At 35.8% G+C, this 25,750-nt stretch overlaps 1 pseudogene; it reads left to right on the top strand.

Annotated features, from left to right (window-relative positions):
• The window catches only part of LOC113106483 (neuroligin-4, X-linked-like), a 112,698-nt pseudogene that overhangs the window by 16,211 nt on the left and 70,737 nt on the right, over nucleotides 1–25,750 (top strand).

Below are 25,750 nucleotides of genomic sequence, written 5' to 3' on the forward strand. Positions count from 1 at the left end.
GTTGTGCGGCACAAAAAAACTGCCTCACTACCATGAGAGAATGAATGTGAAATATTAAATAGGGAGAGACTGTTTGTGTCTAATATGCAATGTTAAAATCCATTGCCTTTTGCACTTTTTATTTCAAATACAGTGCCGCCGAAATCCTGCCAAATATTGATTTCAAAAAGTTGAAAATAATGTTTTAAATGGGAAATTGTGAAGTCGATTTTTCAAGGCAAATATCCAACATTTTCAACATAACAGATTTGATGCTGTCAAATTGACCAAACATTTTTCATTTGAATTACAGAGTTCAATCATAAGAAGCCTGCAAATGACGTTATTAATACTGTTAGAAAACATAAGGAATATTGTAGTGAACATTTACATTAAAAATACAAACAATTACATATACTATTACTCTTTAGCATTGTAGTAAGGAGATAATATTGGTTCTGGGTCAACAGGACATGCAAATGTATGCTGCTGTGCAAAGGCAAAAGACTGTAACTTCATTTTTTGTCGAAAATGAGACATTCAAGACATACTTTATCATGTTTATACGTATCTTGAAATAATGGGTCGTCACAACCGTAACTTTGAAAAGCCCAGAAGAAACCAAGGCAGCGCACCATATAACACCAGTTACCGCTCTTGCACTTTGTTTAGATAGATCGCGATCTACCAAATAGCTCCACATAACAAAGCACTGTAAAGACCAGATACATCGGCAGCAATTCGTAATCGTGAAAAGCCTTTAAAGATTTTATTATTATTATTATTTGTTTTAATGCAGATTATACATCAGGCCGTCACTTCTAATTGGACATGTGTGGACTCGAATGCCGTAGCTAGCATGATCAATCATAAAATCAGTAGCCTACTAACAGTTCACAATTAAATCCATATCCTACATTTTCTTGTAACCCAATATAATCAATCCATGGCGACGTCATCAAACTGATCAGAGATGTTTAATGCAAAAGCATTCTCAGCATTATTCCCATTTGCTGGTGTTCACATAAATCCACAAGTTTTTTTATTTTTATTTTTTTTTTAGGCTAGGCTATTTCAAGTCAATATAAAAGCAATTATGCTATGTTTAGCATTCTTTTTATCTGTTAACTGTCACCTACGTTTACTTCACTATAATACAATTAAATCCTAATCTAATCATGAAAAACTATATATCGTTGGAAAGGTCTAAGACTCCTAAATAGATATTTTACCAATCTTTTTTCTTAAAAATTATATGTAGGAAAAGTAATAGATTAATTTATGGCAAGTGTGCACTTCTTAAACCTACATCATAACAGCAGTTCTGACCTTTGTCAAAAAAAAAAAAAAAAGTTATCTTTGTTGCCCTTTTCTCTTTCACACTTTACAAATCATCAGAAATTATATATCACTTGAAAACGTCAAATCTCTAAATGTCATCCCTTGAAACCCATTTTAAATTCAAACATTGCATTACCATGAACATTGTACATCAAAATCATGTTACAAAATGTTTTCAGTCATGAATTATAAAAATGTAGGTTTGGATCATGCACTTTCAAGTCTATGTTCAAAATGTGTGTGACAGTTAACAGGTTAAGTTACTGAGCATAACAAATAAATTGGTACCCACGGTATCCACTCATGTTTCACTTTAAGTCTGCTTGTTACAATCAAAACTTAATATAGTCACATTACTATATGCGTTAGCCTATATGAGACAGCCCATGATCACTAGATTTTATACAGTTGTTACTATAACGATTTCGTAAAAGGTGATCATCAACCAAATAGTGATCATGTGGAAGTTACTATCTTTTGCCTTGGTGTGACTTCTCACATTTTGCAGACAACGCAAATAGGGTAAAAATCTAATTTGTGCTCACAATTTTTTTAATGTAGATAATTTTCATTACTAAAAGGTCTTATTGTTAAATTTCCAGTGTCCTACCTATAATTAATTTGGCTGGACAAGTAAAAAAAAATAAAAATAACTAAAGTCGTTTTTCTCAGTTTCACATTCTAGCGAGTTAAGGTCTTTTGCCTTTGTAGGGCTGTATGGATCTACAAATGTACTATGGAGTGCAAACACAAAGTAGTATAAGGGCTGTAGAGTTTTAAACTTTTTTTTTTATTTGACTAATTTTACAAATGTTACTGTTGTCAATGTGAATTTCCATTTACATTACTTATGTAACTTATGCATGTCTACTTATATTAACCTATTGCTAACCGCCATATGTAGGTCCCACTGCTTGCATATGTTAGTCTGGAGCCATGCGATGTTAAGTTCTGTGACTGGAAACACATACTGTCCAGTTGCACCATTGCAGAGTTTTGTATAATGCAAGCCTCTTTAGTTGTGTGGTATACAAAAGAAGTCATTACTCAGAAAGAACCATGCAAAAGCAACCCCGGAGATTGCCAAAATTCATAACACTGATGCATCGGTGATGGGTAAGATTTAGAGTCCAGGATAGAGCTGTTTATCTAGAAGTCAAATAGATCTGTGTGGTGCAAACCTAACAATAGACCACATGGAACACATCACTTCTACAGTGAAGTATGATAATGGAAGTATCGCACTGCAGGGCAACTTTTCATCAGCAGGAACAAAACATCTTATTACAAGAAAGACAAATGGAAGAAGCAGAGAAATAATCCAAGAGAATATCATTTGGAATACAGTAATAGTTCATTATTGAGAAGAACAAATACTTTAATTATAATTCATGTAGATTTACATAATCCTAGAAGTATTTTTTTTTCATCAACACTGTTGTATTATATATCCAACATTTACATATTTTCTTAATAAAATTTGAGTATACCGGAGTATAATTTTACTGTAGGATTTGTAATTTGGTAAAGGTACATAATTGAACTTGAAATGCAGGAACACTGGCTTTACTTCTTCTCTTCTTCATTTATTTATGTTTAGATAGACAATTACTTGTTGGGTTGCTAATCACTGGACATCCAAATATATCAGGATAAGAAAAAAATATATATTTTTAATATTTTGTTTATGTAATTTATTTATTTAAAAAGTCTAGCCTTTAGGCTGAGATTACTGTGATGTATTATTAAAATCATATATTGTAATAAACCCTTGCATGACCCAGCTTGGTGGGTGTGTTGTTTACACTCTGCTGATTTACATGCTACTTGCTTTGTTTATACAGCTTGACATCACACAATCCTCTGTTAACTGAAGAAATATTAGAACCCGTATGATCTCTCAGTGTGAGCCAATGCTTATGCACAGTGCTGCTTATGTATTGTTACACAAACAACAGAAGCAAAAGTTTTTTTTTTTTTTTACTTTATTCTCGCCCTCATTTACACACCAAAATGCAATTATCTACAAAATATATTTATTCATTTAGAGATATTTCCAAGCTGTAATGACGTATCCCCATTTTGTTACAATAGTTTTTTTTTTTTTTCACAAGAATTTCTTAAAACTTGAAATAAATCATTTTGGAAATGATTTTCATTTAATATTTAAGCCACTTATTTAAAATCTTTTCCCCTATTTATTTTCTTTACTTTTCTCCTGTTGTTGACAGTAGGAGCCAACACAGCCAAAGGTGATGGTTTCACCAATAATGAGGGTGGCAAAAATAAAGGTATTTTCCCAAATTTCCCCATTTCTCAACAACAAAAAGATCCCAGCCTGAAACCTGCATGAAAGCAAAACCAGTTTTTTTTTTTTAAATTCATTATTTAATATTTAATTTTGTTTTTACCTTTATTTAGTTATTTGTTTTTTTTTTGCCCATTGAAGTGCACCATTTTAAAGCACATATTTTTGACACCTCTTTCCTCTTTGGCGATTCCTAGCACAGAGCTGAAGGACTGTGTGAAAAGGCTAAAGTTTGCCTCTGCAGAAAATACAACAACATCCATAACATAACACTTGTTCTCACATAAACATTACCTTCTCCCAGTGCTGCAAAGTGAAAGACGGTTGACAAAGGACTGCATGTTTTTTTTTTCTTTTCTTTTTTTTTCTCCTCCTCAAAGAAATGATTAAAACAGTCATTTTCCCTCTTTTTTTCTCAGTTTTGCCATTGTTTTTCCTTAATTGCCTGGTGGAGCATGAGCACTAACCTGTGTTGTTCTGAGAGAGGAAATCTGTTCTTTTGTAACTCCTGTCAGATGCTGTGTTGAAGAAACTCTTCTTTCTTTAACATTACCGGCTTGCTCTTTTGCCCCCAATTACATCTGAACATCTTGGGCCCTATCATACACCCGGCACAATGCGATGCAAAGCGCAGTGCAAGTGTGTTTGCTTGTTTCAGTCCAGCGCTGTTCGCATTTTCCCGTCCAGCGCCACGTCGTTTAATTAGCAAATACATCTGCATTTGTGCACCCATTTGTGCACCCATTGGCGTGCTGGTCTAAAAAAAGTGGTGTGTTCAGGTGCATTGCTGGCACATTGCTATTGAGCTGAAAATAGACTGTGCCATAGACCAACTCAAACCTGGTCTAAAGTCTGAAGTCAATGGCACAATATATTATTATTTTTTTGTTATTTAAAGAGCGCGTTGGTAGAAAAAGGAACCTCTGGGCGGGTCCACAGTGCGCATTGACTTTGCTTATTACACACAGGGATGCACATCACACAAACCTGCCAAATATATATATATATATATATATATATATATATATATATATATATATATATATATATATATATATATATATATATATATATATATATATATATATATATATAAAGGATTACAGTTTAAAATAATATTATTGTGCAGGCTACAATAATATAAAAATATAATGATGGCTAGTCATTGCATGTATTAGAATTAGGCTACCTATTTGCAATTCAGCCTATTACTACTTATAATGATGAATGAAATTGGCTAATTAATTGAACAATCATGCCAATACACACACATATATATTAACTGACTTTTTGTGCGGGGCTTTGGTGGATTCCTGCTTGTCCCAGGGATGATCTGCTTGCGCGCTTTAACTTCGTGCTCGAGCAGATTGGTTTCTTCACTTGAGAAGCATTCAGCTTTTCCGCCAACAAATTTCGCCCAGTGTAAATTGCGATCCGCCAGGCGTGAGCGCATCTCGCTCGTAAAGGGAATGGGAGATGACACTCTGATTGGTGTATTGAACGTTACGTCCATTACTCATTAAGAGAATAGGGACAACCCATTCCACGGAACATTTTTTTCCGTCATTAAAATAGCAAAAGTGGATTTGGACATGCCCTGAGTGCACCTGCACCATGCGCTTTACACTTTGCGTTTAAATCGTTAAAATAGGGCCCATTGTATTTCGTAATACTCAGTGTATTATAAGGTGTTGAGAAAGGGTAGAGCTGTGTTGATGGATGCTGTATATGTCTCAGAAAAACATAAAGGCAGGTCAGTAATACATATATGATAATTGAATTGATCTGTATTGGACAGAGAATCAAGTGATCTCTCTTGACACGTTTGATAGATTGCTGTAGTGGGTCTGACTGTGGTTTATGGCTGATGAGGAGTCAGCTGTCATGATCTCTGAGTGATGTCTACGATCATTGATTGCTACTGTCCAGACATGTTGTACTTTCTGATTGCCATCTGATACCTGCATTAGTATGGAAGAGACACTACATATGTTTGTAGAGAGCTGGGGTGTAGGGTTGGTGTAGGGCCATAGAATAAACAGTTTGTACAGTATAAAAACCATTACGCCTATGGGATGTCCCCACTTTTCACCAAAAAACAAACGTGCGTGCATGTGTGTGTGTGTGTGTGTGTTGGGGTTGGGGGTTAGGTAGGTATTGGAAACACTAAATGCCATGAGTGATGGAGAGCCTGATGAAAAAAGGCGTCCTGGTTCAGCTTAGCATCTGACGGCGCATCTTGATCCAGATATCATACTATCATATTTACATGTTTTAGCTTAACATTACTCTAATTGGTCAAACTTTGGTTTAATTATTTAATTTTTGTCTTGACATATCGTTTATTGTTCGCTACTGTGTTGATACTCTAATCTGGCCTTTTGCTGAAAAAATAAATACATAAAAATCTGATCGATATGATGTAATGAAAACCTTATTTTTGATTACCTAAGTTTAATTGTGTTGTTCTCTTATTCAAACTAGAAATGATATAACTAAACATATTAATAAATATTAAGCTGTGCACTTGAATTTGTCATTGCATCATCCTATGGTGAATAATTATTGCTCATTATTGTCTATAGGCTATATTAGTAATTTAAATAGCAAGGTTTATCTTAATATATTGATAAATGACATTGTATAATAATGTACCAACCAAATATTTATTATTTCCTGCTGTCAGTGCAGGCCTTTGTTTTGTTTTGTTTTTTTCCTATAGGCTACTAACCCATTATGGATTCATGTAGGCTGCTTTAAAAAAACTTGAACATAAAACAACAGGATAAAAATATAGTTGATGACTAGACATAATCATTTGTGACTCTAGACACTTCTTATGAAGACAGTGGCATACTGTTCTTTAGCCATATAAATACAGTTTTAATGTATGTGGGTAAAATTTACCCGCTGGAGGTTTTGGTATACAGTGACCTCTGGCAGTTCTAGTGTTAATGGAGAGCAAATCATGGAGTAATATTCATTTTTGGGTGAACTATCCCTTTACGTTATCTTTTATACTGTCATGCAAAATTAAATATTAATATGTGCTTTATAAGTACTAATAAACAGCCATTATTCTTGTAATATGCATGCTAATAAACAACTAGTTAATAGTGAATAGTGTTCCCTAAATATAATAATAATAATAATAATAATAATAATAATAATAATAATAATAATAATAATAATAATAATAATAATAGTGTCACCTAAGGGTACTTTTATTGTGAGTAGAAAAAAAGATACCTTTTAAAACATTATACAATGTTACAAATGTCATTTGGGTTTTAGCAGAAAAACTATGCAATTCAATTAAAATTGAAGTAATTTATAATTTGCTTATATTTTTCTTACATGCCATATAGCTCAATTTAGTTTTAATTAATTAATTCATTATCTGACACTTTAAGGTGTTTTCTAACTGCTAATTATTTGTACATGGTCATGTTTGTCATCAGGTGCCAAAGAGCGAACTTGTAATTAAATGAAATATATAATAATAATAATATTAGCCTTGGACTTTTGATTTGGCCAGATGCCATATTAACATTTACAAATGCCTAGTGAATATTTGCATTTATAAATCAAGCTGCTTTAAAAAGATACAGTGTTGATTCCTGTAAGAACCCCACCAAACACTTCTCGTTCTGAAGAGACAAAGATGGTGTTTTCAGAAGGACAGGATCAATGCTCCCTGTCTCTGCGAACATCTGCAGTAGCAATGAATTACTCTTCCTGGCTCCCTTGAGGTTGTACCTATGCCATAAGACTCCCCTGCAAAATCACCCTACAGCATGCACCAGCCTCCGCAATTCCCTGCCACCTTTAAACTCATCCAGAATGGCTCTTTAAATGCATAGACATGAAAGATCTTTCTTTCTTTTCTGTCTGTAGTCCCTTTAAAAGGATGGCACTCTTTAGACTCAGCCTGTACAGAAAGAAAGAGCTTTAGTTTGGAAATGAACAAGTAAAAGAATATCACTTGTCAACTCTGCCTTAATTGGTTAACATGGGCTCTGAATGAAGGGCCTACGGAATTACTTTAACAGTTTTATTAAAGGTTGATGTTGGAAGCTTTCATTTGAGACCCAGTAGCAGTACATGAATATAAAACATGGTGCATGTCCAGAAGCCACAGTTGACTTCGGTTTGATAAGAAGCCAATAATCGGCATACAATTGCCTTTAATTATATATTACACCTATGTTTTCGCTGGCGTGCCTGTCCTGTATTGCTGTGCATTACAATTCTGTGTTACAGCTGAACAGACAGACTGGACTGCTCAGCATTGTACAGATTACATGGTGATTAACAGCCATACTTCCCTTCTAACACTTCTGGGTAATAGATTATTCAAAAATGAAAACTTGATCATTATTTTCTCATCTTTCAAAACCTGTATGACATTGTTTCCTAGTTGTGGTGTTTTTTTAAATTTTTTATCTGATCTGAAGGATCATGTAACATTGAAGACTGGAGTAAAGGCTGCTGAAATTCAGCTTCGCATCACAGGAATACATTTCATTTTATAATATATTCTAATAGAAAATAAGAATGTATTATTTTTAATTGTTAAACTTATTTCACAAGATAACACCTTTTATTATATTTTTGATCAAATTAATCCAGTCTTGCTGAGCATAAAATACATATTTCAAAAGCATGTTTTTTTTTTTTTTTCTGTATTCTGTATTCTGTATGATACAGTATATTTTACCGTGCTTTTGTGATCCTTTTGAAGCACTGGAGATGCTTTGTGTAAACTAGTGGCAGTTATTTCATTCATTTTAGCAAAATGTAATTAAAATGTTACGTGTTGATCCAAGTGCCAAACCATGAAAAGAAGTAAAGATATAGGGAGTTTCTTTCAAATAAAAAAATTATAAAAAAATATTTATTCTGAAATTTAACTTAATGGATATATACAGGGATGACAAAAAACAAAATTAAAAATGTGCTTTATTTTCTGCATTTGTTTACAAGTACTTTTTTCAAGTAAAAAAATAAAATAAAATAAATAGAATTTATGTAATATTCTGTAGAATTTAGCTTTTTTTTTTTTTTTTTTTTTGGTCACTGGCGGCCACCCCATTCGGAGGCAGTGCCCCAGCATGGACCCCCCACTGAAAATGCTCTAGACACGCTCCTGTAACTGCTAAGTTTGCCTTAACAAAAAAAAAAAAAAAAAAAAAAAAAAACAATCAGTGATTCATATAGTGTATCATCAACACAAGAACGACAGAAATATATTAAAACACAATGCTATTAACAAAAACATGGACAAGCAACTAGTACAACTACTACCAGGAATGGATGAAGATTAAATATATGAAAAGTGATGACAGAATATTAAAAATAGTCTTAGGTTTTGAATGGCATAAGGGTCACAGGGATTTTGCCAAGTAAGACATGTTCCTGGATCAACATCTTTCGATGATCCTGGATCAAAATTATTGTCCAAATATATAATCCAATCCCTACCCCTAAACCTAACCCAACCCATAATGTATTCTTAAAATCAGTGGGAAAGGATAGCTGATTAACAAGGTTGTAGAAGCACCTAATCCTGATTGTAAGCCTAAAACAGATATTTCCAGAAAGGTTATATCTCAATTCTTATTGGTTGATTGGAATTTTGTTCCAGGATCAACAAGGATGTTGATTCAGGAACAAGTTGTACTTGGTGAAATCATGCTCACCTGACACAAGGGTGCAACGATGACATAATTTTCATTTTAGGATGCAGTATCCCTTTAACCAAGTTTGTTTGCAACTGGGAACAACTCATACAGCTGAACTCATACAGTTCAGATTGAATATGACTTGTCATTACGTCTTTATAAATATCTGTCATGAGAATCTGCAAGTTTAAAGCTAATGTTGCTCAAACTGTAGAGTGAAACTGCAGAGCTAGTAACTCAGTGGTTCAAATTCCCAGAGAGTGCATGAACTGATAAAATGAAGACCAAGAATTATTTTTTTCTTTTGATAAAAAGATTCTGCCAAATGCATTAGTGAATGAAATGATTGAAATTAAGTTAAGTTTTAAAAACAAGATGTTTGGTTACTTTCCACTGCATCTCAGTAGCTGCATGTAAGAACTCATTCTAGGTGAGCGGTCCCTAACTCATCAGTCCCAAGGGCCAGAATGTTTGCCAACTCTGCAGGTTTCTGCTGCCAGTTGAGTTTCAACACACCTGGGATGTAGAATGTGCACAGATGTGCTGCCTTCGCTGCTAACAGCCCCTCCAATATCTCTCTTTTTTATCTATGATTTTTGCCTTAAGAGCCTTAAGATGTGTATCGGCATCTACTCTAAACAAGTTCATCGCAGCACTCCATTCTTGTAATATGTTTCTGGATAGTTCTCCTTCCAATAGCTGTGGCGATGAATGACTTGAATTGTTTTCTTGGAAAGAGCCCATGAAATAAGAACCTAAAGGGCTTCTACTGGGTTAAGTTTGTCAGTTAAGATTCTCCATAATAGAGCTTTCCAAATACATTGGTGGAAAGATTTGCCAGCGTTGGTAGTAATGAGTCAGGATAGGTAATCCCAGACTGGTATAGAAGGGTAAAACATCAACACAATGCTTGTGTAACATCTCCACTAAACGAGAAGCCCTTGCAAAGCTATTAGTCTTCCTGGTTGAGAGGCAGAGTATTAGACAGGAGGTTCTGGCCTTGCTGATGGTCCAGCACAATAAAGGCGCTGCAACGCTGAAAGTTGTACACCAGCAAAGAGCTGCAAAATAGATGCACTCGCATTAGTGTGCTGCCTGGCGCCCACTCAGAACCCAACCGAGATTAATCACCTGTCACGACGGGTTGTTTTCCAGCACTCCCTCTCTTTCTCTTTCTCTCCATCTTTCTGTTTTCCTTTGCGGGGGAGAACGATACACATACTTGCCTTTAATTCTGCTTGCCTGCCTACAGGCGCTGTAGGATTGTGCCAGCTCTGCAGCAGACCACGCTGTGTCCGTCTGTCTGTGTGTGTGTGTGTGTGTGTGTGTGTGTGTGTGTGTGTCTGTGTGTTTGTCCACCACCTCTATACAGTTAATGAAGCCATATGCAACAGAAACCACTTATCAAAGTTCAGTGAGGTGGCTTTGGCTGAATACCAATTACTCTGGATCTTACGCCATCCCCTGTTGGATTCCACTCCAGTCAGAGAAGCCAACAAGGGCATTTCTAATGCAGATATACCACTCCCACTGAGAGGAGGCTGTTTGCAGTGAGTGTCTTAACAGAGGTGGATGCAAACACACACACACACACACACATACACACACACACACACACACCCACACACACACACACACACACACACGCACACACACATCAAATGCCATAACCCCTTTTTGAAGCCATTAGCTATCATTCCATCAGCTGCTGTAAGCAGACTGAGGAAGCTGTTTGATGAAATATTAGTATACACATTACCCTGATAAGAGTAACAGTGCAAACCACAGAGCATTTAAACACACTTAATTAAAGACTCTATACTTATTATTCATTTTTTGAGGGATCTTTGAATCAGTTATTAGAAACAAAGTTGTTGTTAGATAGGTGTTTCTGTGAATTTTTCAAAAAGTAAATTATCCTTAAGGGATTGTTAAGCCAAAAATTGTAATTCTGTTTTCATAAAAATCTTTATATATACGCCCATGACCACTTTATTAAGTACCTTGCTTGTACCAGGTTGGACCCCCTTTTGCCATCAAAACTGCCTTATTTCTTCATGGTGTAGATTCAGTAAGGTGCTGGAAACATTCCTCAGATATTTTGGTTCATATTGACATTGCTGCAGATGTGTTGGCTGCACATCCATGATGCACATCTCCCTTTACAGCACATACCAAAGGTGCTCTATTGGATTCAGATCTAATGAATGTGGAGGCCATTTGAGTGTAGTGGACACACTGTCATGTTTAAGAAACTATTTTGAGATTATTTGTGCTTTGTGACATGGTGCGTTATCAAGGTCTGGCCATAGACATGGTCAACAATAATACCTAGGTAGGCTGTGGCATTTAAACAATGCTCAACAGGTACTAAGGGGCCCAAAGTGTACCAAGAAAATATCTCCCAACACCATTACACCAGCAGCAACCTGAACCATTGATATTAATCCATACTTTCATGTTTTTTTTTTACACCAAATTCTGACCCTACATCAGAATTTCACAGCAGAAATCAAGAATCATAAGACCAGGCAATCATTTCCAATTTTCTTTTGTCCAATTTTGAGGAAACAATACAAATTGTAGCCTCAGTTTCCTGTTCTTAGCTAAAAGGAGCCACTCCCCATGTGGTCGGCGAGTGTGATTTCACTAAGTACAAAATGTTCCTGGAACAACATCCCAATCAACCAACCCGGACTGAGATATAACTTTTCAGGAAATATCTGTTTTAGGCTTACAATAAGGGTTAGGTGCTTCTACACCCTTGTATATCACCTATCATTTCCCAATTATTTTAGGAATAAATTATGGGTAGGTTTAGGATTAGGGGTAGGGATTGGGTTACGTTTATGTTTTTGGACAATAATGTTGATCCAGGATCATCAAAAGATTTTGATCCAGGAACATGTTTTATTTGGCAAAATCATGGCGACCGCTGTCATATTTTACTGCTGTAGTCCACCTGCTTCAAGGTTCAATGTGTTGTGCATTTAGAGATCTTCTGCATACCTTGGTTTTAATGAGTGGTTATTTGAGTTGCTGCTGCCTTTTTGTCAGCTCAAACCAGTCTGGCCATTTTCTCCTGACCTTTGGCATCAACAAGGCATTTTTTTGCTCATGGAACTGCAGCTCACTAGATATTTTCTCTTTTTCAAACGTTCTCTGTAAACTTTATAAATCCCAAGCAAATCAGCAGTTTCTAAAATCCTCATATCAGCCCATCTGGTATCAACAAATTTGTTGTGTCCAATGTCCTTTAAATCACATTTCTTCCCCATGCTGATGCTCGGTTTCAACTTCAGCAGATTGTTTTGGCCATGTCTACATGCCTAAAGGCACTGAATTGCTGCATTGTTGATTGGTTGATTTGATGTTTGCGTTAACAAAAAGCTGAACAGGTGAACTTAATAAAGTGACCGGTGAATGTAAATATAGGCAAGTTTTTTACCCTTAAGATGCATTCGTTGGTATGAAAATTTAGCATCTGCAGTAAGAGCACTCATCTAGAAACTCTCAGTGTGTGTTTTTATTGTGACTGTCACGACCGGCTCAAAGCCGTGACAAATGAGGAGGACATAGTCAGGTTGGTAGGTTGGGAAGATATTTGTTAATATAAATAGAAAATTAAAGTAAGAAATCAACAAACCAAAACACGATACCGTCAAACAAACGTATGGTCCAAGCGTCTGACAGAACCCCGCTAAACTAATCATAACATAAGAATAAACAAAGCAAAACCAAACAACTGGGAGTCCACACTACACCAAACAGAGTTGAAACCTTATAGGGAAGGAACAGGTGTACACAATTCCGTTGACGAGCCTTCCAACCACACCCACTGAACGGTCTTAGTGGTAGTAATGAGAGACTTGTCACATGACTAAACAAATGGACACATCTGTATCCGCATTAGTTTCTCTGTTCAAGCCCATTTGATATCTGGTGTGAAAAATCTAAAGTCTCGAAAGCCTGCCTGCAATTTTTAAAATGCTATCAAAGACTTCCTCATCCTAGGGCTTCATGTCTCCTGTTTTATAATCAGCATCCTACACATGTACTAATCAGGGGCTTTAATCAGAACAAGAGAGACCCACAAATAATCAACTTGTCCGCAGCAATTAAGGACTTTGCTGTGAATGAGCCACATCTTGGGGTGAATCAGGCTGAGGTAGGATTAGTCTCAATGAAAATGCAGCTTGGTAATGGCATAAAGAGGCAATTAAATGTAAGATATTTGTCTGATGTTCCCATTTGGGATTTCAGTATTGGATTTGAGTGTCAATGTGTAAAGCCTAATGAGTTCTATTGATGTCCGTTTACTGAGAAAAACTGCCAGTGATTCTGTCAGGCCACGAACAGCTGGAGAGAGAGAGAGAGAGAGAGAGAGAGAAGGTTGTTTAGTCATTCAACAAACATATAAATGTTTACAGTATGTTGAGATCATTGTGTTTTTTTTTTACCTGCAGACATCCATGATGAGAATGGGCTGAGACCTGTTATGGTGTACATACATGGTGGGTCCTACATGGAAGGTACAGGCAATATGATTGACGGCAGCATTCTGGCCAGCTATGGAAATGTGATCGTGGTGACCCTGAACTATAGGCTGGGAGTGTTGGGTAAGTCATTGGTTTTTCATTAAATGGTGGATGGTTTTGATTATGGAATATCTTGCTGACCTTCTGGTTTATATTCACCCTCCTACACATATAATAAAGATGTATACACATGTGTTAAAGTGGTTCATGATCTTGGAATAGCTTAGCAATAAAAGGGTCATAGGCTTAAAAGTCACAGAATTTAAAATTAAATTTAAATTTAGTGTATTTGTTGAATAAAAATAACATATCATATGTTATGCAAACATTTTATAAGACCTAATTTATTCCCTGCAGTTATGATCAAGCAATACAAACAGTAGTTGTGATTTGCTTATTAATCTTTTTCCTGTTGAAGGAAGTCCTAAATAAGTACTTATTGTATATAAGTTGTGCTTTAGTGTTGTTATACTATTGTAGTATTTACTTATATTTTATATAAATATTATATTTTGAATAAGCTATTTTTATTTGTATTGTAGTTTAGATTTTAGTAATTTGCTGTGCCTTTTGTTGTTTTTTTTATTTGGTTTCTATTTAGCTTTAGTTTATTTTTATTTGTGTTAGTAAATGTTGTACTTACAATTATTTTAATTTAGATAGTAAGGCAACATTTTTCATTTCATATTAATATTTATGAGCTATACTTTCTAATAAAAAAAAGAAGATTATTCTATCCAGCTACAAGCAGCAGCACAGATCAATACAATAGAGTAAAGATACAAACAATAAACAATGATTTTCTTTTTTAGGGAGGTCTAGCATAAGTTTTTAGGTACAGAAACTGAATAAAGAAATCAAATGTAAAACAGCATCGCATATTGGACTGTATAAATTAAATATTATTATTTATTAAAGTTACAAATTAAAGTTGTCTGCTGTAGGATACTTACCAAAACGGGCATTTTGTGTGAAATTGTCCATTTAAACACAATACTTCAGAGATGGCTTATATTTGCACGTGTTCTAAAGCGCGGGTTTGTGCACCTCGGATGAGCGCATGCACAAATCTTCTCACTGCGTGAGCTCGCATCCTCTGGCACTTAAATGACACTGCTTAAATTAATTTAGTTTAAACACATATTAACATGTGCTGTTCAGAGTTCATCTGTGTGTGCACACGCTATCAGCACACAGGTGATGTCGGACTAAATGACTGTTCATATACAGCATTCGCGTTGAACAAGAGTGGATGATTTGTCCAGGGTTTTTTTTTTTTTTTGTCTCATCGCTGTTGTTGTAATGTCTGGGAAGCCATAATGTGCATGCATCAACAGAATGCATGCCTCAGATTTAAGTTAAACCACGGTCCCAGCACTGGCCGAACTGTGTGTGGTGAACCAAATGGTCCAATTTTTTTCAGCGAACCGTGCCACCCCTACTTTGCATCATGGCCAGGTAATGATAATCTTCCACTAACTAGAGGACAAATTTATTACTTTCTAAAAGTGAGAGAGATGTGTTGGTACAGTTATCAAATTTAGAATATCTGCGATCTCATTAATGTTAAAGTCTTCCTGAAATTTCAGATTTCATAAACTTTTTTTTAACCTTTCATTGCAACACAGTTTATGTTTCAGTTGTATGATTAATAATTTATGTTTAAGAATCTCATTCTTTCAGATTGTTACTTTTCTTATTGCATTTTGTGGGTAAATATAAAAAAAAAAAAGGTTCACAGTTTTATTTTACAGTCATCCACTTCAGCTGCTCTTACAACTCCTTATCAGCCATAGCTCTCTGTGAGGCTGGCTATATTTAGATGTGATGGAGGAAAGGGTATAGGTCTGCTGCAAAAGTGTGCACTGCAGGAAAGAGACAGTATTTGGGGGAAAGGAAGGAAAGTGGCCATAAGACTGAGGAAAGGAGTGAGAAAGTGCAAGCGAGGCCTTTGTTAAAAGCGTTTCTGCTTCTCTGCCTGACAGTGTTCAGCCTGAAGGTGATGGAGATATTCTAAAGTATCTGTCTGTCTCTATCTTTATGGAGAGCAGTTTGAAGTGTGGTGGCACTGAAAAGCAGAGTCCTAGATGGAGGGTAAACTAAAATTGGAACATGTTCCCAAGCATGTAAAATTTCAGGATCGTTTCCCTTTTGTACCCCTTCTTCAGAGAGCGAGAGCTTTTTCTCTGTGATAAGTCATATTTTAACACCTCTGAGGTATCTTGGTGGCAGCATCTGTATGTGTATGTGTGTGTGCACACTGCACAGACTGCTGTCTAGTTGGCCCATGCCCAGTCTGCCACCAGCGAGACAGATTTTCTTCTCAGCTGTTTTTAGACCTAGTTTTGTAATGGCTTTATCCAGCTTTTAGACACATGCTCACTGATTAGCCAAGGGTGAGAGGAGCCTCCGGTGTGAAAATACCATTTGCAGAAAGTCATGTTAACATGTCTTAGTTAGAGAACAAATTTGCGACTAAACAATATGCAGACACATTTAAGATGGATACAGCAACAACATGGTATGTATAACAGGGTTGTTAGTGTCATTATCTCATGGGAAGTAATACGACTGCATGGTTATTTATAATCATTTAGTGTGTGTGGGCAAGCATTTGCACGGATGTGCATTTTCTGTTGAATGTACATCTGTAAGTGTGTGTGTGCTTTCATAGTAATTGCTTCATCTGCAGTGGAGCACATGTGGCCTGCTGATGATTCAGTGGGGGCTGTTAGAATGAACTGAGATGTGTCACTGGCACACGACTGTCTCTTTCTCTCTCACATGGCCACGTGAGTAGATTGCTGATGTGCTTTATAATACAGCAGAATGGGTCTGTTTCTTATGCTTCATCACAGTTTATTATGGGAAACTTTATTCCGATTTGTCATAATGAGGTATTTTTGTATGCATCACTAAATGTTAAAGTTCACACAGCAGCATAAAACAGTTGTTGTTGTTGTTGTTTTTTTTTTTTTTTTTTTTTTTTTTTTCAGTTTAAGCCTATGGTTAGGGTTAGGGTTAACCATAACCCTAACCCTAACCCATAGTTTAAGAGTTTGAAGGACTCTTGTGTTAGCCATCTAGCCATCAACTGAAAAAAAGATTGATTGAACGAATGAACTAATTAATGAACGAACAAATGAACAAATAAACGAATTACAATGAACGAACGAACAAACAAACAAATGAATGAATTAACAAATAAAAGGTCATCCGAAAGGTATTTAATATACAATAAAACAGTAATCTTGTGAAATTGTCTTGTGATGTTCTGTTGATCTAGAAGCCAGCACCTTTGACTTAGGTCATTGGTTACAGGCATAATTTGTGATTGTAAATATGAATAGGTCAATTTGATTGATTCAGATTTGTTAGTATACTGCTGTCATTCCTAAAGAGTTACACTGTAAATGTAGCCAGTTGTATAACAGATCTCTTTCTGAACCTCTGAAATCTGCTTCTTGAGTTTTTACAGTCTATTACTGTAAAACTAAACTGCAGAGAGTCCTTCAGAATCTCACTTTGGCTTTTATCAAGCAAGACACCAAAAAATCTTCCCAAATCACCCTCTGAGTCGTTTATAGACAGTAGTTTATGCTACAGTGGATCTATCTCTGCAGAGCCTTTAACCTATTCACTTCTGTCAGTCTGTCTGGCCTGGAAGGCTCCTACAGGTTCCCTGAGGCTTCTGTGTTTAGAGTCTCCACAGCAGGGCAAGGACATGCACAGCCCAGGGGAGGAAGTCCAAATGGGCTTCGGTCCTCTAAAATGCTTGAATGTGGGAGGAAGACAAATAGAGAGATTAGGAGCGACATCGAATGAGAAACAGAGGGCTTTTTTGGGTCGCAATAGCAATATAACTGTGCAGAAATAACAGTGAGAATGTGCATGGGTGTCTGTGGGCATGTCATGCTGGCCTAACTGCTGAAAGGCAGAGTTGTTTGTTGAGGTCATGTGGTAGTTCTAATGACTTTGCTTTCTTTTACAGAAAAACAGAGAGAGGAGAGGTGATGTGAGGTAATGGCAGGAGAGGTCAGTGGAGTACTGCTGCACGTAAATGTGTTGAGAGTTAGAGTGAACAGGAGTGAGGTATCACAGACTATTGAGTAGATTAAAGATAGCATGTCAACACTAGTAGAGGAAGGGCTGAATCCGCACACTGAAGAGGCTGCCAGAGAATTTATCAGGACAGGCGACATGGGAAACAGGGAATAGAAGAAAGAACACAAATTGTTATGGACATTAAAGCCACAGGCTACCGGCTAGTGCATGTTTCAGACATATTCTTTGAGAAAAGATTTGAGTTCAGTCTGAACTGATTCATGTGAATAGGGGCAGAACTGCTTTTATACTGAGATGATCAATCTTCTCATGTAAATAATGCTCCAAAGTGTTTTTAAACTCCAGGTTTCATTTGGCATTTATTTAGTAGGGGTGGGAATCTCTAGGCACGTCACATGTCAACTCGGTTATGATTCAGAGGGCTGCAATGTGATTGTAAAATTAATATGTATGCAGATAGATTTTTTATGTAAAGTATTTTTTTCTTTTCTTTTTTTTTTTTTTTTTTCTCACTTGGCACTTTTAAAGCAAAGTATTCACAATCTATAAAGAATTTACTTCCAAAATGTATTATTAATTTAATTAGACAAATGGAAGAGATGTGATTCCAAAACAATTATTGTTAATTAGTTTACTGACTTTGAATATCAAATTTATTTGAGCATTTTTATTAAATTATAAGTAGGGTACTTTTTAAAAATAATCACAAGTCAATAATAAATCAAAACAATCGTATTTTTGGAATTATAACCATCTGTGATTAATATAGATTTGAAAGATACAAGCAAATATAAAGTAAAAAAAAGTGGAACATAAGTGCTGAATAAAAAGTACTTTCTGATTTCTGAGAGTGCATTAGTTATCTGAAAGTTTCCAGACAGACACACTTATTGATTTTTCTCTTCTTTTTTTTTTCCCAGCTTTATTGCTGTTTAATTATTACTGATGACTTCAGCGGCAGGTCTAATAGGACAGCTCTGTTTCACCATATCAAATGTTTTGTCCTGTCCTTAAGACTTAACTGGCTGTCTTTAGATTTGTGTTATAAAAGCATTTGGAGATGCAAGTTAATTTAACTGCATACAGTAATGCAGAGTCACAGCCAAGAGTGTACTCACAAACACACACAAAGCACGCATGAGCATTTGAAAGCATCTTTCTGTCAGTAAATGTCCCACCCCTATTTTTAGCATATGAAAATTACAATAGTATAATCTTAAAAGTAAATATTTATACTAACAACAATAACAACAACAATTGTATTACTATTAAAGGTGCTGTAGGGAACTTTTGTAAAAAAATTTTTTTTACATATTTATTAAACCTGTCATTATGTCCTGACAGCAGAATATGAGACAGGTAATCTGTGAAAAAAATCAAGCTCCTCTGGCTCCTCCCAGTGGTCCTATTGCCATTTGCAGAAAGTCATGCGCTCCCGGTAAAAAAACAACCAATCAGAGCTGCGGTCCGTAACTTTGTTTTGTGTTCAAAATGTAGAAAAATGAACATAATAAGCGAGTACACCATCAATCCATTTTCCAAACCGTGTTTTTAGCTTGTCCTGAATCACTAGGGTGCACCTATAATAAGTGTTTATATTCTGACTATTTTAGATTGCTTCGGGGGTACCGCGGGGGAGTAACCCTGTACCTTTGTGATTCTTCATAGACATAAACAGAGAGAAGTAGCTCCGGCTACAGTGTTCTTCCGCAAGACTCAAGCAGTTCTGTTTATTAACCGCTAGAGCGCCAAAAGTTCCCTACTGCAGCTTTAATAAAGAGCTCATACATATATATATATATATATATATATATATATATATATATATATGTGTGTGTGTGTGTGTGTGTGTGTGTGTGTGTGTGTGTGTGTGTGTGTGTGTGTGTGTGTGTGTATGAGCAAGGTTCATGAAAAAATGTTTTCTGAATTATTCATCATATACAAAACAAAAGGGTCATGAACCACATTGTTTTATTTTATAATGTTCTTTGAGGTTTACTTATAATGGTACTGTGATTTTACGTAATATATATATATATAAATTTACATATATATATATAAGTTTTGCTTATTAAAATAACAGATGTACGCTTTTGTTACATACTCTGAAAACAACATGGATCATTTGAGCTTGCGTCCGATCTAGACAAGGAAGGCAATTCAAAGACTATTTTTTTTTTTACAACTTACTGTATAATACACAGTGTCTTTTTAATCTTGTAATGTCATCTGTATGGTTCTGCTGATGGAGTAATCCTGTGTTTGCATCTCAAATTTTTCCTCTCCTATTATGTCATTTGTGGCACTTTACAAAATGAGTTGTTTTTTGAGCTTGGTTTCAATAAAAGTACTTTTTAAACTAATGAAAGAATTTATACCTATATTATTTTAATTTGATTTTTTTTTAATGAAAGGATAGGATAGATGAGGTGACTGAGTGAGGGGAGTCTTCAAAGCATGACACATGCAGTGCATACAGTACTGTTTAACACCTTCCCATTACAATCAGCTCAGAACACAAACAATAAGCAAACAACCTCCTTCGGATGGCACTGATGCTCAAGGCGGGTGAGAAAGCTGATTTGCCTGTACCAAAAGAATAAAAACAAAACCTAATTAAAGACAGATCAAGTCCCGACTGACGTTTCCCTTTTGACACATAAACACATACCTCTAATGGCTTTTAGAAACGCAAACCTGTAGGATTTATATAAATGAGCAGAATCCTCTGCGGATGATGCAAGCCCTCTTGTAGTGATTATTCAGACAATTTTAATCATTGTGGCCCTGTGAGAGGCTCTGGCAGCTCTGATAAGGGACCTACCTTGAGAGCCACTTGTTGAAATTCTTATAATTTGTCATTTTACCTTGTAGCACTTGAATCTTTCAAACAATAAATACGCTTGCTATATTTTTCGAAATTATATATCAGTTGTAGAGCATTGCGTTAGCAGCACAAAAGGTTGTGGGTTCGATTCCCAGGGCACACGTAAGGTAAAAAATGTTAGCCTGAATGTACTGTAAGTTGCTTTGAATAAAAGCGTCTGCTAAATGCTTAAATGTTATTAGAAAAATCTTATTATATAAAGATTTTGCATTTACAATATCCTTTGGCTTAAGAACATTTAAAAAATACAGACTAAAATGATCGGTCCCATTTCTGCCCTTTCTGACAATTTTGGATGTCTATGTTTGACTTCCATTGTTTTGTTTTTTTCACATTTTTTTTTAAGTCAGTGTTATAATTTCTTTCTTTCTTTCTTTCTTTCTTTCTTTCTTTCTTTCTTTCTTTCTTTCTTTCTTTCTTTCTTTCTTTCTTTCTTTCTTTCTTTCTTTCTTTCTTTCTTTCTTTTTGCCTTTAACCAGGACATTAAAAAAACAGGGGACACCCCTTTTTGGCCAAGATAGGCAGCCCAGTTATATAAATACACATTACAAATGTCACCACAATAAGATATCAATTAAATACAGCACTAGAAGCATTGGCAAATCACTAAATATTTTCCCACTGCATGCAAAAGTGTTTTGAAATTACTAAAAGACACCAACTGCTTTAGCCGCAGTTTCATCTGAAGAGAGTTCCAGTCTGACAGTGCAGCATATTCAAAAGCAGTTTTACCTAGATCAGTTCTAGTTGAAGGTACATGGAGATTATAATAAGACTGGGAACGCAATGAATAGTTACCAACTCATTTTTGTTGAATCAATAGGTTGAAAAAAAAAAAAACATAATTGCTTTGTAAATCAATAAGTACCAATGGCCAGCATTGCATAATAATTATTATAATGGGAAGTACATTTTTTTTTTATCTGTGAAAAAAAAAAAAAAAAAAAAAAAAAACAGATTATTGCTCTAATGTCTTTTTTTTTTGTTGTAAAATACTGTTCAGAAGTTTGGGACAAGTGTGATTTTATTGATTGATTGATTGTATATTATACACACCAAGGTTGCCTTTATTTCATATATATCGTTGGATTTATTTTGTTTATGTAGTAAAACAGTAATACTGCAGTTTGAACTGTTTTGAATATATTGAAAAATGTAATTTATTCCTGTGATGCAAAGATACATTTTCAGCAGCCATTACTCCAGTATTCAGTGTCACATGATCATTCTATTCTGCTAATTTGCTCTGCAAGAAACATTGTTACATTATTGAAAACAGTTAATCTGCCAATTTTCTTTTTTTCTTTTTTTTTTATGGTAAAACTTACTTATAAACATGCAGCAGTGACATGCAGCTGTTACCTTAAAGAGACATTTTACATGATTTTACACAGTTTTCATGCTATGAATTTAAGCATTTAGTGATATTAAATAATATGTTGACTTAAATAGAACCTGTTAATCTAGTCTGTATATGTATGTGTGTGTGTGTGTGTGTAGGCCTTGCAGATGGATATAAATAAGGGATAAATTAATACAATTCTATTTCCTGAATTTATTTAAATTGCAATTCAGAAAATTCCAAACAAAACTACATTTCCTGTGGAAACGTCCTGTAGCATGCAGCTAATTCAATTCATATATTAACTCGTTGATTCAGCCTGCTCTTAAATTCGGTATTTTGCCCAGTCCTGCAATAACAAGATCAGAATCTAAATCAAACAAATGTGCATGGTTGTTTATGGACCTGCAGACATCGGTCAACATTCCTCATCCTGTCATCTGACTTTCATCTCAGATATGGAAAGGCATCATTATCATCTCCACTCTGAAACAATAAGCTCTATTTGCCCTCAAAGTGGACATTCTTCATGAACCAGATGTACTGGAGACAACCGGCCTTGTTTTCACCATAACTCCAGATGGCCTGAGGAGAATACCTCAGTATGTTGATTGGTTAATCCCATAAAAGCGGTCCGAAGAGTTGTGGATGGCAGCTTGTCGCTTAGGGATGCAGTGTGCTGGGGCATGAGAGGGCAAAGGGTTAATATGAATCTGGCTGCTGCCTCTCTGGCTGGTTCAAGCCTCGTGTTCAGGCATGTTTACCTTGTTTTGGGCTGCTGTGCTGGGGTGGGGGGGGGGATGTGAATCTCTTTGCCCTGAACACATTCGGATGCAAATGTTCTGTTTGCTTGTTTTTGTTTTGAACTGCTACATAGCAGTGTCACAGGATGGAGGATGTAACTGTTTAGGGTATTCTTGAAATTACAATCACATGGAGAGCACTGACAAAAAGGAACTAGGGAGCGAGATAATGAGGCATAAAGGGAAAAGTCTTGTAAACATGTAATGACATGACCTTGACTTGGCATGAGTCATTTAAGGACACTAATTGTTTTATTTGTGTCAGTTAATTTACTGTTCTACCACATAAAAAGGACTCTACAACTGCAATCTACATGCGGCCAGTTACAAAAAATTGTAGTACACATTGATCACTTTGCTTCCGCTTTTTAGAATCTGCTAAAGCCTTGCAGGAATATAGCCTCATGACCAACATCAAAGTGGGTAACATACTTTACGAAAACAGTTTGGTACAGTATATCAAAAAGCCTTCGATAACTTTTTGCCAGAATGCTCTTAAGATAATCTGAGCTATTTTTTGTTAAGAAAAACGAGAAACCATCTGAGGAGAGTTTGAAAAAGTAGATTGTTTTTCAGAATATACAATTTTTTGAAAAGTATTGCGCATGAGAGTTTTATGGACTAAACACTAACACAAAGTAGTCTAACATAACAAACAAACCAACAAATCACTCATACGTGGCAAAGGGCAAATAAGACTTGATGGCTGAAACCATCAGGAAAACCAGAAATGCCACCTGAGAAAAACCATCAGCACCGTTTATAACGGGATCTATAGCTTATACTAAACACTAAACCTCTGTTTCGTTTAGTTAAATGTATGATACTTGAATTGCCTTGGCCTGGAACGAGCATCTGGATGCAGTCTCGGATGAAAGTGTTGATGGTTTCAAGGTTTTGGACTCACATTCTTCCGGGTTTAAAGAGTGATGAATTCCAAAGATGTTCTGACTCAGTGGTGATAGGGAATTTCTTCCCAGTGACAAGTAAAAAACAAAAAACAAACAAAAAAAAAAAACAAAGAGAGAGATATCAGCTTAGATCCTAGGATCTGTGGTGAATGGAAAGTCAAGTCAGAAGGATCTAATAAATCTAATAGGATCTTCTAAAACCACAGAATGAAGGCGGGTCACTGATGTGAGGCCTTTAAGTTCTGAGAAGAATCATGCCTCTCAGGAATGGGTTTGTCCAATGAGAAAAGCTGAAATTCCAAACGGGAGGTTGGAAATACTGTGGAGTTGTATGGCCCATTGTCTGAGAGCATGGTAATTTGCATAAGAAACTTGGTTAGGAGTTAATGTAAAACCCTGCCAAACCTACAGTGGAAATGCACCATTATATAAACTTTTTTTTCCGTGAATTTTCTGTTAAAATCATTCCAAAAACTATCATTGCAATTTCTTCCTGCATATCGTCCACAATGCTTTTTCTGAAGTCTCGCGAGATTTTGTGAGATTTCCTGTCTTCACAGTCGAGACTCTGGTTGAAAATCTGTTCATGTGTGGTGTGCTGTCTTTGTCACATCATGGCACACCACACACTACAGGAGCAAAACGGTTAAATCTAGGATTTTTAATCCTCATGTTTGTGGTCTATCACGGTTTGAAAATCTTATAAGATGTAAAAAATCTTTTGGTGTGTACCCAGCATAAGAGTTGCTCTGCCCGCATTCCTTTGAGCAGTAACATTTACATTTAGTCATTTAGAGTTTGACATAGAGACTCCAAATTTGCAGTGGTCCGTATTTAGACTGTCTATGCCAGATTTCATCACTTTCCCACAAGCTGTTCTAAGTGCTGACATAGACTTCCAGAGTAGAATAAGAAAACAATCAGTTATCAATCTTGACCCTAATAATAATTTTCAATGAACATGTCTAAAATTACAACACAATGGTTAGTCCAGTGTGAAGCCAACATGACTTCTGGGTTGAGAACGAACACAAATCACAGAGAATTCTTGAAAGTAGTTCCAAGATAAAATACTTGATTGCACATGATAGCAGCTGACATAGCATACTCTGTGAATCATTACACAGATGCCAACCCAATCCCCCTGGAGGGATGGCGAGTGTCCTCTATGAAGTGCACTCAAAGATGCTCATTATGGCTTCACCAACTTCTAGCAGTAGAGGTAGGCTAGCAGATTCAGTGGAAGCACAGAATTTATATTTATGCTCTGCATACTGTGTGAACACTGTAAAGCATCTTACCATACAGCACTGATTTAAGTTTCATAAAACTGACAGAAAAAGAAAACATGAAAGAAACTCAGGGAACAGGGTGACAAGATGTCAGCTTACTGCCAAAGGACAAGCAACAGAAATCAAAATGCAGCGCCCATTTAAATGCATCAGATCATCATGTTGCGTTTCTAGTCATGTTTGTATGATACGTGATACTGCCATTACCCACAAATCTAATATTAACACATGCTAAATTTGATGGTTTTATTATACAAAAAAAAAACAAAAAACATCCAAACATTTCCATTAGTATGCAGAAAATGTATTGCATCAGCAGCAATAGAAGAAGAACGCACTAGCAAACATTTGATGGAAGGAAAAGGCTCAGTTTGGGACTGTGGAATGGAGATGATGAAATTGTAACTAATTTGGCATTGTCATACCTTTGCTCAGGAGGGCTGCAATGCAAATACTTAAACGTGCTATAGAATGCATTGATACAACATTTTGAAGGGTTATGTCTGATGTCCCCAGAGTGTATATGTGAAGTTTTATTTCAAAACAGATTATTTTGTAAAACTTGTTGAAATTGCCACTTTTATGGTATGTGCCAAAAGG

The sequence above is a fragment of the Carassius auratus genome, chromosome 1 (genome assembly GCF_003368295.1).
Source record: "Carassius auratus strain Wakin chromosome 1, ASM336829v1, whole genome shotgun sequence".
Taxonomy (NCBI): Eukaryota; Metazoa; Chordata; class Actinopteri; order Cypriniformes; family Cyprinidae; genus Carassius; species Carassius auratus.